This window comes from Poeciliopsis prolifica, unplaced genomic scaffold, assembly GCF_027474105.1.
Source record: "Poeciliopsis prolifica strain line A6 unplaced genomic scaffold, Auburn_PproV2 SCAFFOLD006, whole genome shotgun sequence".
Lineage (NCBI taxonomy): Eukaryota > Metazoa > Chordata > Actinopteri > Cyprinodontiformes > Poeciliidae > Poeciliopsis > Poeciliopsis prolifica.
Window position 1 is genome coordinate 17,308,875 of NW_026562381.1, and position 16,914 is coordinate 17,325,788.

General features: G+C 37.2%; 2 long non-coding RNA genes across 2 annotated transcripts; both read right to left on the bottom strand.

Annotated features, from left to right (window-relative positions):
- Nucleotides 1-5,540: 5,540 nt before the first annotated feature.
- LOC129360594 (uncharacterized) lies at nucleotides 5,541-9,418 on the bottom strand. Its single transcript, XR_008606066.1, has 4 exons — nucleotides 9,302-9,418; nucleotides 7,820-7,927; nucleotides 7,636-7,734; nucleotides 5,541-6,791 (listed from the first exon to the last, which is right to left on the bottom strand). It is a non-coding gene; the product is annotated as an uncharacterized LOC129360594 (long non-coding RNA).
- Nucleotides 9,419-9,522: 104 nt separating this feature from the next.
- Nucleotides 9,523-16,425, bottom strand: LOC129360595 (uncharacterized). The gene is made up of 3 exons (XR_008606067.1): nucleotides 16,341-16,425; nucleotides 11,246-11,307; nucleotides 9,523-9,830 (listed from the first exon to the last, which is right to left on the bottom strand). It is a non-coding gene; the product is annotated as an uncharacterized LOC129360595 (long non-coding RNA).
- Nucleotides 16,426-16,914: the final 489 nt, after the last annotated feature.

Below are 16,914 nucleotides of genomic sequence, written 5' to 3' on the forward strand. Positions count from 1 at the left end.
AAGCAGTTAGTGTTGGTAAATGTCCAAACACACACAAAAAATATTTTGTGATTTTTAAAAATACATATAATTACAGCTAAGTTTCAGGCATTCAAAGTAAAACGAAATTGCCTCTATGACATGTTTACACATTTTTTTTTTTTTTTTGTTGTGGATCCTTTAAACTTCACAAGAAAGTCCACAGTATACTCAGTCATTTTTAAAGCCCAGGTAGTCGCCGTCCTCTTGATTTGCATAAATTCGGTTGTCAGAGTCAGAATCTGTTTTTATAACTGAATCAGTGAGGAAGTAAAGTTTATTCATAAAGCAGCTTTTCCACAAAGTATTGCATAGCACAAGTAAAATGACATGACATTACATATAAATAGCAGCTTTCATGATAGGTAGTCATACATGACTCAGGTAATTAACATATCTCACTGCCTTACTACTGGAATGCCTCATTATCTCTTCTTATCTTACTAGAAAATTATCTAACAGCAAATTAAAGGAAGAAATATTTCCAGAGGTTTCATGTTTTCGATGGACTAGTAAATCAGGACTTTGCTCTGATCCAACACTTCGAATATCTGCCGATTATATCAGCCTGCCAAGGTAAAAGACCTTCTTTGATCTGACAAACAGATAATAGGTGGTGTGAGCCACTATGGCACCACCCAATCAACCTTTCACCCAGATGCCAGGGCTGCATACAACAAGCTCACTACAAACTGTTTTAAATTTGATCATTGCTTTAAACAGAAATTATTAAATTGACACGTGTACTTTCTCCTTTCATGTGTCTTTAATACTGAAATAAATGATCATCATACAGTGACACAGTATAGTCCTAATCTTCACCAAAAACTGCTTGGATATATGTTGGTGGAATAAGTGTAGTTTGCCCTATCACAAAACACAAAGAATGGAAAGATCTGTATTTTTTATTGTAGGCACAGCTTCATAAAAATCTCACTGCATGATTTTTTTAAATAATTAATCTGTGTTTGTAGCATGAAATAAGACTTTGATCACCTACCAACCAACAAGTCAGTTCAGTTGACTCAGTTTGATTGAGGACCAAAACTGAAACATTTATTACATTTTCTCTTTCCCACTGATTCTTCAGTTTCAGCAAAGCAGAGATGGGTTCCTGAATGTGTCAGTGCAGAAAGGGGAGACCCACCCAACTCGATTTATCACATAAAACACCAGTTAGTCACTGCTACCAGTTTCTCTTCCAAGATTCTCAGAGGACAACATCATCTGAGAAATGGGAGGGATTCAGTTTTTAAATTTGGGGAAAAAAGGAGTAATAACTCAGTAATAACAGAGACAATGGAGACAGATAGACAGACAGACTCCAGAGCAACATTACAGTGATAACAACTACACCACTGTGCAATCCGTCATAATATATCATGATATTACGTGTTTTAAACATTCACACTATTTAATGGAGTAATATTTTGCTGATTGTCTGCTGGCATCATATGTAAGTACTACATCATAGTTATTACATCACCTATTACTATGTGCTACATTTCTGCCTAATAACTTTTAGCATGTCACATGTATTAATCTTGAAATACCTTGATACAATCAACCAGGCTTGATGATACAATCACAGTAATAACAGTAAAAACATCAGCTAATAAATTATGTTCTTGCTCCACATTTTGTGTATATAATCTTTTTTGAAGCTTTTTGGCAGTGAAGGGGGAAAATGCCAGAAATCTCTGTTTTTACATCAATAAATCTCCTCTCTGAGGTGACTAAACCTATTTTCTTCCACCTTTGCCTTAATCTTTGCCTCATCACGTCAGTATGCACCAAATACATACTGTCCACTTGAATTTCATCATCAGCCTCGGTTGTGTAAATGCGGCAGAAGAGGAAGATGAGATCCCTGACCCTGCTGCTGGCAATGGACGCTGGGAGAAAATCCCTGTTTCTGGATCAAACAAATTATATTTTGAAAACTATTATTTAGATATTTAAATGAATTATTTCAATTGCAGACATCATAACAGTTTTTTCTTGGACATTATTTTGAGTTTATGATTAACAGCAGGATAAATTAGCCTTCTGTAACACATTTAGGCTTTTTCAACATCAAACTGTGAAATGCTTGAAAAATATAGATCTTTTAACGGATTGGGCCAGTACTGAGATAGATGACATAAGCAGGCACACTCAATCCTACAGCCAGGTAATCACACAGGAATGTTTCCCAAATGCAGGAAGAAACATGCAACAGGTGGAGTCAACATGCAAACTCCCATTAGATCACATCTGGGACTCAAACTGGAAGTCTTCTTGCTCTAGTCATGTAGTTTCTCGACCTTCAAAACGGCTCATCTGCTGTGATAGTTTATGAGAAGAATAGGTCTTCTATGCACTCAGCACACTTATCTTCTGGAAGGTTAGAAAAAAGTGTAATATTAGAACAAAGCATGTACAACATCCATGTGGCAAAGACTGGGAAGCAGAAGTTCCAAAGAGATTCCCACTAAGATTTTCACTTGATCTGGATCAAAATGTTGTGGTTCTGGTTGTAATTGAGATGGTTTTAGGGTTTTGGGGCTTCGGTCTTTTGGACCTGCTTCCTCTGGCAGAAGATCATCAGTTTTTAGAGAATAAGCACAGAAATGCTTTCCCCTTCACAGACAATTGTTCAGCACTGATGATCAAAATGTTTTCAGTTTTTCAATGCTTATTAAAAGCCTCATGAAAACTTGAACTTTGACCCAGTAAGGTGGACTTTAAACAATGATTTTGGTTTTGGAATCAAAGTATTTCAAACGGAAGTTGAAACGGGGAACGTTGTCAGCGTCAGTAGTCTCTCAGTATGGGAAGATGTAATGTCCTCTTGACCCCCAGTTACTGTCATGTGTGAAACAGTCCATGTGAAGGACAGCAGCAGTCTTCCCAGGACTCCTAACACGTGTTGTGGGATTTATCAAGATGACCTGATCTTCTTCCCTATTTCACTGAGCTCTGCCTTTGTAGATTCAGCATCTTCTGAACTTGCCCTGCAGCTCTCCTTGGCATGCTTTAAGTAGGCCGTCCTTGAAAGACCCGAGTTATGTACTACCTTCAGACGCCACTCGGACACCCTGCAGTACTAAAACAATGACATAACAGTTTCACATGTAGACTACATAACATGTAGACTTTCATAAGCCCTGCATTGCAATAAGTCCCTTCAGCTGATCATCTTTTTCAAAGTGTTTTCTAAATGTATTTGCTAATGATGTTATATTTAATTATGTTGTTTTTTTAAAAACATATTTCTTGAACATATTAAGCTTTGAATTGGTATTTGCTATTGTTAAAGCCAAAAAATATGTATTTTTATCAAAAAAGAGAGAAAACAATTGACAGATTTAAAAGCTAAAATGCTTTAACATTAAAGGATATTTTATTTGTGCAGAATTAAATTGTAAAAGCTAAATTTGCTTAAAGCAAATACATATATTTTGAAATATATGTACAGAACTAAAAAAACTAAAATGGTTTTTAGAGAATTAAAAGCCATCTGTCAATAGATTTTGTCATTTGATAAAATTCATAATGTTAAATGGAGAATGTTAAAGGAATTCTCATTCAGGCCTTTTGTGATGTATTGAATCTAAGATCTGTTACAGTTACTGAGTGATACATTAGTATTGAAAATAGAGTTAATTACACAGAACAACAAACCTTCCAAACTAAATCTGTGTCACATTTTCTATATCACAGCATCAAGAGAGGACAGAGTTATCACATTACCCTCAGCCTGTCCAAGGTTTAAGTTCGGCTTAAACGTAGCTGATATTTTATTTTAACTACTTAAGTTTGTGGTAAAAATACATAGTTATAAAATTTTTTTTGTGTCAGGAAAATAAAGAGATTATTTGTTCCTTGCAGTATGAAATTAACTGTCTTTAGATGACACGCTTGGGATCATTCAGTGACATGTCAACAACCCTAATATTAAACCAGATGGTGCGGCCTGCTGCTCATGTGACCCTAAAGGGCTCATTAGTGACCTTAACAGCCCTATCAGTGTGAACCTTCTGACTACATTAGAATGTGATGCTTTCAACCTCTGCTCAGGTCCAGAGAAGCATTTATGATGAGAGATGAGAAATGCTGTTTTTAATTAGATTTTGTGGAACATTTTAAAAGTCTTTTGCTCCACCTTTGACAAACTATCCAGTTATTCTAATATGTTAGAATATCAAGCAGTTTCAAAATCAACCTTTTTCAGATGAGCTCATATTAGGAACAGAGGTGATGACTCACTACATTTTCTTATGTTTAATTTTCACTATGCATACAGCAAAGTGAAAAAGTTTTTTAATATTTTGAAGTTCTTTTTCTTAAGAGACATTCTTTCAAAGTGTTGTTGATCCATATTTTCTGTGGTTTTTGAAAGTCTGAACATCTTTGTTTTTTGTGTGTGACGTGTAGATTCTAAAATAGTTTGTGTTATGAAAGCATAAGTCTTTCTATGTTGGAAAAAGCAAAACAAAGTTGAGACATTCCTGTGAAAACTGTCAAATATTATGTAAAAAAATACATTTAACTTAAAAATTCAAAGTAAATCACAAAATGTTTATTATTAATATTATTACTATTATTAAGAATAGAGTTTTTATTATCAGCAAAATCAATTTTGTTGATTTTTGGTCATCTGCTAAATTATCCAACGTGACTGTTTGGCTTGATGGCAGTATGTTTATAAGCATACTGCCATCTAGTGGTAGATTGTAGGTTTTACTTTTCACCTCAAATACTTGATCTCGCCAAACAAATTGGATTCATAATGTATGGCTTACATTACAACCTGTTTATATCTTGTCTGAGTCTGACAAAAAGCCTCGGCAGTAAATCTATTCTGCAGTATATCCCAGTCCTCTGAGTGACATTGGCAATAAGATGGAAAATTGGTGATCTGATGTATGAGTGAGTGTGGTATATGTTTTCTTTTAACCAACAGGGCAGCAGGTGCAGTCACAGAGCTGGAGCGTGAAAAGTGGGAATCCGACCTATTGGTTTAGAGAGGATGGAAACACATTCCCCCTGACCTTTCCGCTTCATTACCTGCCATGATGCCTCATAAAGTCAGGAAAACACCAGGCTGGAACGTTCGTCCAGAAGAATCCTACACTTTCTTTCCTTTGTGAAATTCAGTCGAATTTCCTCCAGTTTTTGCAGAAAGAGATTCATATACTGACTTGATTATTCGTGTTTAACTTCAACTTAACGTGAGCCAAATCTGTGTACATTTTTAATTACTGAAAAATCTAATCAAATGTTATGATTTATTGTTTAGTTTGTAGTCAGTAAAGATAACCAACCTATTTCTGCATCATATGCATCAAGTTGAAAGAACTGCTGTGCTAATTTTCTTTACTGACCTCTAGTGGATATTTGAGACTAAACAATAATAAAATCTATGAAAATGTTTTGTTGAACTTATAAACTGCTTTAGAAATTCAGAAATCAGATTTTCAAAAATTAACAGTTGATAAAAGATTTTTTTATTTTAAACTGTCACAAACACGATTTTAAACAACAATCAGTTTGATATTATAAAATAAAATAAAACCAAACATAGCAATGTTTATGCAAGACTGGCTCAGTCTTCAGGCAGCCATGATTGTCTGGCCAAGATCAGAAATATCAGTCAGAAGCAAAAAAGCAAAATACAAGTTTTCATTTTAACTTATGTATTTTTTGTGGGCCTCTGCACGAGTCTTGCATTTTCTGTCAGCGATTCATAAGAAAAATAGGTTAACAATATATATGTTTTGAGATCATGAGTTTAAATCCTCATCATTCAGAATATCTTACTTGTTTTGGAAGATCTGGAAGCACAATATTCTTCCATGATGCATCTGAACAGCCATGATCTCAACAATATAATAAAACTTTATGGATGGTGTTTAAAAGCAGGTCAGAGGTCAACCAGTCTAAAAGATGATTTTCAGACGAGGTGAGAGATTAAATCTCCAGACAGAATTACATCAGAACCCCGTCGATGGGTAATTTCTCTGCAACTTATTGAAGAAGATTTATCTAAATAAAACCACGGATGTTACATGCTACATCACCAGTCCAGCTTCCCAGAAAATAATGATTTAAATATCTAGTTAAAAGCCTCAAACTGGTCAATTTAAATTTGCCCACAACATCCATGTGTGTATAAGCTTCTAATCGGAACTGTATTTAAATGCAACAGTGTTAAACCTCACAGTAGTGGCTCACATCTCATATCTGCAAGCATATGACATCAACAACAACAAACAGGACAAATCATGCCTCCGATTCACAACAGAGGATAAATCTGCACCAGCATAACAGGTCCTGTGGAGAATATAATTCTTGATATCGTCTATATGCAGTCACTACAGCCCTTCCTTCGTCTGTGTGCATGTTGGTGTTAGGAGTGGCCTCCGTTTCGGTAATGACAGCATGGCGGCTGCTCCAGCAGGGATTACCGTGCCATGTGCTTGGGCTCCCCACTGTGCGCCATAATGAAGCAGGGCTGTGCAGACTGGAGGCCCAGTCTGCAGGTTGTTCTTCCTTCACCAGAGTTTCACGGCTCTGAACGTGACTGCATCACTGGAGATTAAAGATGTCTGCCACACAGAAGGAAGGCAGAGTTTTCTGCTTGTTCTATTGACTTGACCATCCAGTTAAAGAGCAAATCACAAAACATCAGTTCAGAAAGTGAAGGTGTGCTGTGTGAAAGATATCTGCTTAACTGGTTGCACTCCAGCCTGAGGACCACACAGTGAAGTGTGGATCATGACTCCATCCTGAGGCAGAAATGACATCCATAAAGGCTACACTTACATGCACTGTTAAAAAAATGCATTTCAGATTTGATTGACAACATTTCTATTTGTTAAATGTCAGAATAATGAAAGAGAGAGAGCATTTTACAGGTCAGTGCATAGATGTGCCATGACATGAATAGCAACAAAACTGAAGTTAAAATGTTTTGACACAGATAAATGATCAGGAGTTCAGCATGAAATTTCAGTTATTACAGCTAGAAACTAATAATCAAGTCTAAAATCAGACCTGAACCTTCAGTCACACAAAGAGAATTACAAAATTGACCTATGACCTGGAGAACATCTCCAGCATTCAGACACATCTGAAACTTGCTGATGCTGTTTTACATTATAGACATCTGACGTTTATTTAGTGCTGTCACATCCGCCCATCAAATCAAAGCTCTTGTTTGTGTTTGAATCCCTCCCAGGTGACGTTTTGTGGTTGGAAATCTCCTGAGACCAACTTCACAAAGATAGTTCTGCTGGGTCATGCATTTCAGTTCATCCTCAAGCAATAATTCAGTGGATTATTGCACTTTGTGTTGCAGAAGTCTTTGAGGTAAACTGATCACTATTGCTGTGGTTTTAACCTGATCTACCTGAAGAGGATTTTGCAGACAAACAGTGAGTCAACAATGAGTTTTCTGTTGACACAGTTTGTGGTACTTTAGGCGCATAAACTATTTTTATCCTTTCCTTTGTTACAGTTGTAAAAACAGACCATTTCTCATCTCTGTGCAACAGTTTTACATCTTCTTAAAGGCTTAATGGAGCTACAACAAAATAAAACAGCTTTTGTGGGTGTGATATAATTTTTTACCTGAATATTTGAACAGAATGTTCTCTATTTTAGCTTTTAAGGCCAGAATGAGAATCTAGTGGCTCCTCTCCCCTCCAGGTCTGTGTGGATGTTCAGATCCTGCAAGATCAAGCAGAGAGAGCAGCTCTTAGAGAGATCAATACTCCGTAGTGGATTTCCTATATCAACCACACAGAAATCCTACCATCTGTGACATATAGGTTGAGCATATAAGTCACTGCTGGATGGGATCCAATCCAATAAGTCGCTCTCCACACCGTCTGTTCTTGTTGGGTTGGAAATGCTGGATGGGCTGACAGAAGTGCACGAGCAGAGACAGCAGGTAATGGCACCAGGTGGAGTGTTCACTTTTTTTCCACTTTTTCACAGCAGTTCAGATTTTTTTTTTCAAGTTTTTTAGCTCTTCATACCCATATTAATAATTTTGTTTTCCAAAATTTTTGCTCTAAAAGGTGCGCCAACAAACATACAGGAATGAATAATCAGGAAGTCGGAGTAGATCTGTCCACCTGGCCTTCAAATCTAGAAGGTTTCAGCATCATTTGGCTTCAGGTTTTATTTTCTTCAGGATTCAGACAAGACAGCTGCTGATTTAATCAAAACATGATTTGATAGTAATTTTTCTGCTTTGAATTAGTATAGAGAAGACAATATTTAACACAATATTAGACAAGATAAAATTACAAAAAATAAATATTTTTTTTATGACAGACACAAAACTTGTCTGGTATTTGCAAAACAGCCAATCCAGGAGCGCCATGCATTTTCCTGGCACTGATTGGTTGTAACCTCAAAAGTGGAGATAAGGTAGATTGTGGATGTTAGCTTCAGCTGTAGCACTCTGTCAACTTCTACTGTGCAGTCTAATATTGAGTTATATTTGGTGTTTGAACTATTAAATTAGAAGTTATAAACACTTTTAGAAGGTTGTTTCAAGTATTTGTGGATTGTCGCTTTTTGCAGGCGGTGTGGTTCTTAAACCTTTGCTAATACTGGGGATCTGCAAATCATAAACTGTTTGAGCTTTATAAAAATAGCATAAAAACTGAATTATTTTTACATACAGCACTTTTGCACAGTTTGTCACATTACATCCAAACATTTTAAGGGATTTAATTGACATTTTCATAAGGATTTTTAAGCTTTTGTATTCAGTCTTACTGAGTCAAAGCTATGTAAATACAAAACTTGTAATTGCAGGTGAAGTTGCATATAACTGTGGGAATGACTCCACCAACTTCACAGATCTAGAGACTGAAAATGTCTTTACTGTAAAGTTGCAGAAGATCAGTGAGTCAGAAGATCAAACCAGAGCTGACATGAAAATGAATGTTCAGATGCGTTTGAACTCATCTGAAAACACATCTGAACATTAATCTTCATCTCAGCTCTGGCGAGATGTTTATGTTTAGGAAAGTGATGAAACGATCAGAGCTCCGAGAAATACTCAAAGCTTGCAATGTTGTTGCAGACTATGACCTTTAAACTTCTCCACAACACTTTACCTGACCGACAAATAGATACAGGCCAAACTTTTCAGATTTTTCTTTGTAAAACATTTCCTTCCACTTCACAAATATTATCTGGAATTTTAGATCTTTCACTATGTTAATCATAAATTCTTTTTAAGCCCCTGGATGTTCTGTTTAATTTCAAATATTATTACCTTCACAAATACAGGCAACAACAACCAGGAAGTACTGAGGTCCAATAACAGGCAGAAACTTTTTAAGTAACTGTTCCTGAAAACAGAACAACAGAGCATGTTAAATGTTTTCACTATATGAATAAATTCATGGAATATCACAATACACACTTATCTTATGATAAAATGTGATACAAATGTGTGTACAAGTAAAAATAATACAAAAACACTGCACTGTTGGTGTTTCTCAGATCTCTGCAAAAAATAAAAAAAGCTTTTTGGGGGAAATAAACTTTGGTTACAAAAAAAGAAACAAAATGTCAGAGACAGAAAAAAAGATGTCCTAAAAGATAAAAGTAATAAAAAATAAATACGTTTTTTTGGGAAAGCTGGGACTGACAACATCTGGATTCCATAAATACGGAAGCCAACAAATATTTTTATGAGGTGTAAACAGTGACAACTTTCCTGCATGAGCCCTGCTGGCATGTTCATCTCCAACTGCGCTCACACCGCAGATCAGGACAGAGAGAAGGCGATGATTTCTCTTCTGAAAGAAGCAAAGTGTGTGTGGAGTCAGAGATGGATTTGAAATATGAAGCGATAAACTCTGCGATGATTGTAGGAATGACTGAGTGCAGCGCTGAGCAAATATTTGACCACACAGACACTGAGGAAATACATCAGGCACAACATTTATTATAGATTGTCAAATACTTTATTGCGGTGGCATGATTTTAATATTTAAAAACTCAGAGGTGTTCTGTTATGCATTCTCCCATAACTGGCTTCCATTTCCATATTAGGATATTTCAGAAAATTAATAACATTTCTCAATATTATTTAGAATATTTTCTGTTTCACAGAGCCAGTCTTTGAAAGCCACTGCAGCACCACTACAGATATTGAGTTTTAGAGGAAGTTTTACTTTTTAATTTCACTTTATTTTTAATTTTATGATCCAACAAGGTTTCATCAGTTTAAAAAATGTCATAAATGAAACAAATGTGATGGGAGATTGAAGTGAACTCATCTGAGCCGCTGGTTCCAACAGAACATGTGGCTCCATAACCAAATCTGGTTCTTAAAGTTCGTCTCAGTTGCTTTTAATAACAAATAATAACAAACTGATTTGTTTCTCTAAAAATAAAGACAATAAAAATACTTGTCTACAAACAGTTTGTGTAGATTTTTCACAATTTAAAGACATTAATGATACAGAAAGCATTTGCTTTTGTTGCAGCTGAGGTAAATATTTTTTATTTTAATTTTCCTCAAGTATAGAATAGACAACTCAAGAAAAATGTAAAAATATAAAGATACAGAATTATTAGAAATGTGTTAAAGCGTTTTCTACTGTAAACCTTCTAAGTGTATCGATTCTGCATTTGTTTTTATGAATTTCTGCAGTTTTATGGGACCGTCTGACCGTTGTCTCTGAACAGAGCAGATTACATTTCATCTGAGATCCAACTGCTGACGTTCAGGGTCTATTGCTGGGGCTTCAAAATAAAATTATTTAAAAACATCAACTAGTTATAAAATGCTTTCAGAAATGCTGCTTACGTCCAAGTTATTTCCTTGAAGTTATGAAAAATGTGGCAGCAATTACTGGTGCTGACGCTGCCAAAAGTGGGTTTAGTTACAGAGTTTGAAAACTGCCAGTGTAATTATTACATTGGTGCCTTGTGCAACTATGAAAATAATTACACACTGAGTAATGTACAGTGCAAAAGTATTCATACCTCAATGTTTTCCTCTTTTCCATCGCACTGCAACAACAGACTTCAATTTATTTGGTTCATGTTTTATGTGAGAGAGCAAACATGAAGCAACAAATAACTGTGAAGTGGAAAGAAGATGATAAACAGTTTCTAACATTTTTTTTATGAATATAAGTCTCCTGCAGTTTTAACAGAGTTTCTTCCAGGATTGTCCTGGACTTAGCTTTAAACTTCTCCAGACCTTTTTCTTGACCTGCTTCTGGCTTCCTGGGTCTTCATGATGCTGGTTGATCTCCAAAGAATCTGTAAGTTCAGAAATGCACAAGTGGACTCCATTTATAATCAGACAACTTAAGACCACACCCATTAATCGCACAAGGCATTACTCAGAGGTAACAGAGTAAAAAGGGCTGAGTTCAAATGAATGGCACACTTTTATTTCTAAAAAAGATTTGAACCATATTTGTTTTTCAATTCTTAATTATGCACTACTTTGGGTTCTATTGATTGAACTGAAGGTCTTTGGTGATTGTGAAGCTTCATAATGTTCAGAAGGTGTTAATACTTTCCCAACACTCTAAATCACAGCCCACCACATTTTCAGAAAGCTGCATTCTCCCGAGTTATGTTTATTTGATAATTAAAAGTAAAACTCAGCCAATTGAACTGCGTTAAATGTTCGCTCATATTCTGTCTTCTCATTTCAGAGTTTTAACACAGTTGCAAAGTTTGTCAAGCCCTGCTGGAACGTTGCTGACGAGTACATAAAGTCCCGTTGTGAAGCTAAACGGACTGACTGCAGTTCTGACTCACATGCAGCAGCAGGTAACTCGGGGCGTAGTGCCTTGCCCAGGGGCTCAGAGACAAGAGAAGGCTGGAATCAAACCTGAAACTTTCTGATTGTAACACAACTACAGTGACCTGAAATACCACAAAGAATCACAACCAAATACATTTAAGTAAAATTCTCAACATTCCACAAAGATTTGTGTGTGTGCCCACCTGTGTGGTATAAGCACAGAAAGGCCAGTAACCAAACAAGGATGAGAGAATAAAGAGACAAGAATTTACTCATGTGTCCATATTTCTGCAGAATCTGTCCCATCACCACACAACATGAAAGCACAGAGATTTCTCTTGGAAAACATTTCTGTTTGGACTCAGGAACTGAACTGAAGTTGGAATTAGGTGAATAAATTGTGACGTTGTGTTTTTTCTTTGCTTGGCTTCCCAGTAATATTGCTCATTTTATGCTCAGAGATGTGATGTTTGTACAGCTGGAACGTTGACTCGGTCTGTAAAGTGTGACATTAACTCTGCAGGCGTTCCTGCCTTTGTTCCTGCCATCATTTCAACTCCGGCGCAGAAATATGGCAGGTTTGTATATTTTGCATGACTGAACATGATCTTTACAGAGAGACTGAAGAAATGCAAGAGCGCAAATGTTCAGTGTTAGGTTGGATGTTTAAGGCTAAATCCAAAAGAAAAATTGAGGAACTTCTTGTACTTTGATTCTGTCATTCTGACTTTCTTTGTTCGTCCATTTTCTTTGCAACTAAAAAAAAATAAAAACAACTCAGATTCTGTTTCTCACAATTTCGCTCTGCCCTTTCTGACTCACCTTGGGTTGTGAAGATTGTTGGATGTGAAATGAAAGAAGCACTAAAGCAAACACAAGTGCTCAGGTGTAATTTTCTAGCTAAAGCTGGAGCCTGGGAAGCGGTCGTGCCGAGTTGCTCTTCAAACTCAGACTCTGGGTGGCTGACAGCCGCAAAACTGAGGTAAACGTCAATTAAGCTGTTACAGAAGATGGCAGGCCCAAAGAAAACAGAAAACAGTGCAGGAGGGGGGCAGCCTGTGTAAACTGCAGGTGTCTCAACACGATGCTGTGGATAAGGCTAAAATGTTAGCAGCTATGGACTTGTCGGGTTAACGTGACAAAGCATGAGAAAGACTTCAGAAACTGATTATTCCCATAGAAATCCTGTAGATCTTCCAGTTGTTTTCAGTTTCATCCAGTAAAAGCAGAAATGATCTGGGATGAGTTGTATACAGTTTGGAACATCACACAGGCTCACTGATAGACACTCTTTAAATTCCTGAAATACATGGACCAACCTGTGGTGGCTCATGTTACGAGCTCCACTGTTTTGTTGTTATAAACCACAAAACATATGTTAATAAGATGCAGAAATACTCAAACTATGTTTGACTTGTTTCTGCATTGCGGTTTTCATGCTTGTCTTAATCTAAAGTAATTCTAGTTCCAGGAAAAGCACTAATTATGCTCTTGTCTTTGTTTTTGGATAAGATGAAAAACTTCATTGTCTAGGTAGACATTTTCTTTCTGTCTCCCACCTCAAAATGAGACACATTCAAACATTCATCAACAGAAAAAGCTAAAGAATGATCTTTATATTCAGCCCTCAAATGAATCAGAGACCAACTTTAGCAGCACTGGCCTCCAGCAGAGCTCTGCCACACTCTGTGGGAACTTTCACAGTTAAGTTTAAAAAAAAGTCCAAAGCTAAAAGCTAAATCTTTTCTGCTACTTGTCTGAGCTGGAAGACATTTAAGCATTAAAACTTTTGTAAACAAAATGTTTTTTATTTATTTGTTGAAAGTGTCACTATGTCTTCACAGTATATTCTGAGTCAGATAATCTTAAAAAAAATTAAGTTTCTCTGCCTCCTGCCAGTAGTTATACTGCCATCTGCAGAAATACTTTGCTCTTTCAGAAACAACAAATCAGAACAAGAGGACAGTCTTACTGCTGTTAATCATGCTTGTGTAGGCCATGCAGCTTGCTTGCAGCTAGCCTACAGCTTGTTTCCCACCCCGTCCATGAAAGCACAAGTTAATTAGTATAGCTACCGATAACGACAGATAAGCAACTTTTCCTGTAATGTCAAGGTTTTTCTGTACCATTTGTACATTAAGCAGTGAACACATGAGGACGACTGACAGCACTAAGACCCTCCTTCTGGATCTGGTTGGTTGCTTCTGAGCTGGAGCAATGTATTTCTGCAGATGGCAGAAGGACCACTGGGAGGAGAAAAAGGAGCTGGGTTGTTTCATAGACTGTATCTGCATCCTGACAGCTTTAACAAATATGTAAATGTACATAATATATATTTATGAAAGTTACACTCTGCAGCTGTTTTCAGGCTGCAACATGCAATTCCTGAAAAGTGACACTGTGGACATAAAATCTTCCAGACCTTCTCTAAATGTGAAGCGGGCCTGATGGACATTTTGAGTTGAGCTTACTGAGTCGGGACAGTGATGTCTTTCTGATTAGCTTGTTAGCCTAACAGGACTCCGAGGATTTCTTCACTTTTCTACAGACTCATGTTGATCTGACGACAACAGCTGAGGGAAATTTTACAGATGATTTCTCAGCTGAAATTTTCCAAACTATCCCTTTAATTCAGACTCCTCTTTATTGGAACTTGAATATTGTCTTTTGACCAGATGGCAGCAGAGCTTCTGATTTTTGATTCAGTTGTAAAAATAGCAGGTGATATTCACCCTTAAAAATCAGCCGTATCGTCTAAATTGTCAAGACCCTCATGATGGAGCCTTTTTTTCTCCCTTCAAGCTCCATGAGAGCTGCTCCGCTGATCTTTTCAGCATGCTCTCAATGTGCAGAAATTGATTTGGAGAGAAAACAACTCAGATCTGTGTGTGTGTGTTTTGTTTTCATCCCTCTTTAATAGAACTTCAGAGAGCAGGAAGTGTGTGCGTCATGAAATCCGTCCTGGTTATCTGCTTTCACACGCTCTAGTCTGCCGCCTGCCCTCCAACTGCTCCCAGCCTCCACAGCCAGAGGAGCTCCAACACGGCTGCACGAATGGCACATGTATACTGAACAAACACGCAGCAGACACCGGCGCTGAGCAGCGCCTGAACTCCCCACAGCACAACTACTCCCAGCAAAACTCACTAAAATAAAACACTTTCACCCGGTTTTAGATCGACGCTTTTATGAAAAAAAAAAAAAAAAACATTTCTAGTTTTAATTTTGAGCAAAGTAAACAGACACAAATGTTGCAATAAATTGAGGCATCTTCTGATTTATTTTGAAAGATTGCCAGAGAAGCTTTTTTCCTGTTAGTTCAGATGGGTTGTCATGAATCTTGTGGAAAACCTCTCTTCAGGCCTTAGGTGAGGGTGAGAATGTGTGAGGTCACATCATGTGACCTTTAGCTGAAGCTGCTGGGCCACCATTGGTTAAGAGCCAAACACTCCACTTCCCCCAGACACAGGAGTCCTCTCTGCTGCAGAGCTCAGGCTTGTTGGCCCAACTCTTGCCAAAGTGTCTCACTTGCAAACTACACCTGCATACCAACATGTGTGCAAACATACGTATGAAACAGGCTGGCGTGTCTCCCATCCTCTCTCACCTACAGACAGCACTGACCTCACCCAGCTGAGTGTTTCTGTCCCTTTGGAGTCCTGCTGTGATTTAATTTGGCTCTGTTGCTTCATTGCCTCCTTCAAATAATAAACTATTGATCTGAGCCACCCTGCCTGCTCTGAAACATCCGGAATCTGTGTTCATTATCTTAACCCATATCCCTCCAACTCCCACATTTCCTGCTTGCTGCAGCAACACAGAGTTACTAAACAGCAAAAGAACGGATGTCATGCAAAAAGGAGAAAAATTTTCATATTAATTTGTAAAAACAATTCTAAGTCAAATTTTCTACATCCATTGTTCACCCAAACTGGTTTCCTAGCATTAAATATAATCAAAGTATTTATTAAAACCACAAATCTTCTGTGAAGAGAGCTGTCATCACCAAACAGCTTCATATTTAATCTGCGTGAATCTTTAGCGGCTGTGATTATTTTTGCTGGGTTTTTGCATTTGTTGTCTTTTTAATTTAAATTCTGCTGAAGCAGCGAGTTTCTCTTCTAAAATCATAGTGGAACAAATTCCCCTCCGTGATGAACTGCGGGTTGTGGGTAAAATGAAGCAGGCGATGTGTGGATTTCTTTGGCGATGGGACTGAAAATACCATCTTTATTCACGCATTTTATCATTACAAATTTTACACGTGATGCAATAATTATAAAACAACATTATGAATCCATTAAGAAAGTGTTTTTTTACGCATAATTTAGGATAATTATTTCAAATAAATATAACCAGTTTGTAAAGCCGTAAATTTAATGTAATTTTATTTTTGCTTAATCAAAAACGGTGTTACATTTCCTGAAGTAAAATTATTAAATGTATTTTCAAAAAGTGAAGACCTAACTTCCATGCAATAATTACATTTCAAAGACACCTATTTTTTGTTTTAAATTAAATATAAGTTGATGCTTACCTTGGAGCAGAAGTGGGAGCCACAGAAGCGTGCAGTCCTGATCAGCGCGTCACCAAATGAACGATTTCCCACTGATTCCTCTTCAGGTCTCATGTTGATTGTGTCGATGTGTATTCAGACTGCAGACTTGTGTATTCGCCCGGGTTTATCCCTCCACCCCGCCTGTACAGGATGATTATTTCTGCGACTTACCAACTCCATCCAAAGGTGACACTTGTGGAAAATCTTAAAGGGTTTGCAGCTGCGCACGGCATATATGGAAACGGGTGAACGCTTCGCTGGTGTTTGTTATTTGGCACTTTTGTAAAAACAACACTCCGGACTTACTGAGATTTATTTCTGCTCATAATAAAGCCCCATGAGAGGCGACCTCAGGCGAATCTCACAGTGGATCTCCGGATCGGGCCAATAGACCACCTTTGTGCTAAAAACTGGGGAAGGCTGCACTTTTACATCCCATATCTGCATTATGGCGGAATATAAAAGAAATAAAATATAAATATAGCATTTTGATGCATGCATGTTGCACATATTTTCTTTCTTTTGCCGAAAGTGGGGCGTGTTTCCTCCGTGA